A 3,649-nucleotide genomic window follows, 5' to 3' on the forward strand; every position below is an offset into this window, starting at 1 on the left:
CGACCAGGGAGGGCACGCATTGGACTGCCGCGCACTCCACGTGGGCGAGACTGGACTATATCCTAGTTTCCCCGGGACTTGCTCCCACGATAGGCTGGGTAAAACACCTTGCTCGCACATACTCCGATCACGCCCCGGTCCTGCTGAGCGTCGAATTGACTGACCTCGCTGGCTCTCCGATGTCGTGGAGACTGCAGCCAACTGCCCTGCTAGATGACGTCTTCCGGTCCGAAATTGCACAGGAAATTGAGAGCTTCTTCCAACGCAATGGTGGCACGGTGGATAGTGTTGCTGTAGTGTGGGAGGCTTTTAAAGTCACAATTAGAGGACTGTGCATTTCGAAAGGGGTGGGAGTCCTCAGGGTTCTGCGTAGCACCCTTCGTAAACTAGAGACTGACCTTAAGGACTTGGAGACCGCCCCCACGTTTCACACTGATGCTGAGGCGCAGGCCCAGTTCCGCGAACTATTGTCCGACTATAAAGAAACCGCGGACAGAGAGGTTAGGTTCAGGGGGAAATACTTTCAGGCTCGCAGGTACGGGGAGGGGGAGCGGCTGGGTAAATTCCTGGCTTGGGCAATCCGACCGCCTCGTTTTAACAACCAAGTCCTTGAGATCCAGGGTAGCTCGGGGGAGCTTCACAGGGACACCCGGTCTATAATGCAAGCATTCGTTGCTCATTATATTGAACTATACTCCTCCGCTCACACTAAACCGCCGGAGCTGGGTCAATACTTGGGGGAGATCACATTGGGATGGCTCTCTGATGCACAAAGAAAGTTCCTCATGGCACCGCTTGGGATCGACGAAATTCGTGAGGCCATCATGAAAATGGCCTCGGGGAAGGCCCCGGGTCTCGATGGGCTCCCGATTGAGTTTTATAAATCATACATAGATATCCTTGCCCCGATTTTGAAGGTGGTGTTTGAGGAAGCCCACACGCTGGGAAAACTTCCCCCTACCATGAGAGAGGCCTTAATTACCTCCCTCTTGAAGCCGGGCAAACCGGCGACCTCCCCTGACTCCTACCGGCCTCTGTCCCTCCTTAATTGTGACGCAAAGATCCTTTCTAAAACTCTGGCTAACCGGTTGACGCTCCTCATGGAGGGACTGGTACTCCCGGATCAGTCGGGCTTTATACCAGGTAGGGCAACGTCGCACAACTTGCGCACGCTATTTGCAACTTTACAGAATGTGGCCCCCAGCCTCCAGATGGTGGCAGTCTTTTTAGACGCCACGAAAGCGTTCGACTCCCTGGAGTGGGATTACCTAGTGGCTGTGCTAACTAGAATGGGCTTTCCCCTGGTTTTCCTGGGCTGGATAGCTATCCTCTACGGCGGCCCTTGTGCCAGGGTCTTAATCAATGGTAGGACATCGGAGCCCTTCGGAATTGCCCGTGGGACCAGGCAGGGGTGCCCTTTATCCCCACTCTTATTTGCACTGGCGCTGGAGCCCCTCGCCTCGCGGCTGCGACAGCGCCATCAACACAGGGCACTGTTCTGCGAGCAGTGACAGCTACTGCTGTCGCTTTATGCAGATGACATTACTTTGTATGTGCGAGACCCCCAAAATAACCTGAACCCGCTACTCCGGGAATTCATAACGTACGGAGAGATGTCGGGCGTACGAATCAATTGGTCAAAGTCTCAGATCCTCCATCTGACGGATGGATGTCGGACGTTCTCACTTGACTATCCCATAGAATGGTGTGAGTCTGACGTAAAATATCTCGGCATTAAGATTTCTCGTGACAGGGAAGAACTAATGCGATTGAATTACGGTACGGCATTGACGCATGTCTCCTCCTGTGTCGACCGTTGGATTACGCTCCCCCTCTCGATGGCAGGACGTGCCGCCTTAATTAAGATGGTAGTGCTCCCCCGACTTTTATATTTGTTTATGAACATTCCCTTTCCCCCGGGCCGGCATTTTTTCACTCGTTTGCGTTCGGAATTGATTCGGCTGGTGTGGGGTGGGAAGAGACCTAGGCTGAAGTGGGCTGTGATGACCTCTCCATACTCGCGGGGTGGTTTGGATGTACCGGACCTGGAGTTATATTACTATTGCGCTCAAGCACACTATGCGTTTTACTGGTTCCACCCCGTTGCATTTATGCCCCAACTCGCTGCGGAGGACTGGCTGGCGGCTCCTCTGCCCCTGCGTGGCCTACTGCATAGTACACTCCCTCATAGTACTACAAATTATAACGCCTTGCAGGGTACAGTGAAGGCGTGGCTGGAGATATCTAAGCGAGTGGCGAGCTCGTTCCTGTACTCGCCCCTTCTCCCCATTGCCTACCACCCGCAACTGCCCCTTCTACAAGAGAGACTGTTCCAAGATTTGATTCGCAAATTGGGGATTCAGAGATGGGGAGATCTATTCTCTGCTGGGCGCTTCCGCGACCGGGAACATTTCTTCGACGGGTACACGCCTACCCCTCTGGAGCTTTTCATCTACATTAGACTGAGGCATGGAATGCGGTCCATATTGCAGACATTTCCGGCTGAGCCCGAAATCACTGGTCCGTTGCATAGAGTCCTACAAGCATCCTCGCCCTCCCATTTGGTCTCCATACTGTATCATACAGTTCGCTCTGACACTGCACTCGACATTTCACGGGCCCGTGGGGAATGGGAGCGGGAGCTGGGGCTGGAGCTGGGGGATGACAGGTGGTCGTATTGTTGCACACAGACAGAGCAGATTTCTGCGAGCAGTAGACACCGTGTCATTCATTTTAAGTTCCTGAACCGCCTGTACTGCACACCGGTCACCAAGTACAAATTTCAGCTGCAGAATTCAGATAACTGCGAGAGGTGTCATGCCCCTCATGCAGACTTCCTACACTTATCCTGGGAATGCCCTACTATTCAGACCTATTGGACCCAAGTGTACTCCGCCGTTTCGCGGATGGTAGACCTGTCCCTTGTGCCCGAGCCGGTACAGGCGCTATTGGGATATACCAAACATATTCCGCGAGCGAGTCGCAAATTTGTCACAACGGCGTTGCTGTTGGCGAAACGGCGTATAGCATGCCGGTGGGGTCGGGGACGGGCCCCGAAATTTAAGGAATGGCTCAAAGACCTTGTCTACTGCCAAGAGCAGATACTGACATACTCCGACCTGCTCCCTGTTAGATCCCGTCCTGCTGATGTTTGGGGACCATTACAATGTTACCTACTGCAATACCCGGGAGCCCTGACGGAGGATGCTCCCCCTCTAGCCAATGACGACCCTACTCCTAGTGCTCTTGACGCACATCCTGCGCAGGGTGACGGATGAACTGTTGCAGAAATCTGGGGGTGGGGGTTGTGTTTCCATGTCCCCTTGCTTTCCCTTCTCCCTGGGCAGCCACTCTGATCCCTCTTCCACGATACCCCACGCCATGTAGATTGGTTTGTATGCCTGTTACACGTGATATATGGGAAGCGGTCACGCCTTGGGTGATGTATAATGCATGGGGGGACTCCACCTGCGGGTCCCCACGTTTACATTGAACGCTTAACTTGTGTATTGCCCTACTGCCAGCTGTTCCTGCCCCTTGTCCCTGCGCTAAGACTCATGCTATTCTATGTATTGCTGTTCACATGGCCCCTGGAAACGCAATGGATGTGCTGCTGTGATGATTTATGACTTGAAATGCCACTGGACAT

Source organism: Triturus cristatus, chromosome 8 (assembly GCF_964204655.1).
Source record: "Triturus cristatus chromosome 8, aTriCri1.1, whole genome shotgun sequence".
NCBI lineage: Eukaryota > Metazoa > Chordata > Amphibia > Caudata > Salamandridae > Triturus > Triturus cristatus.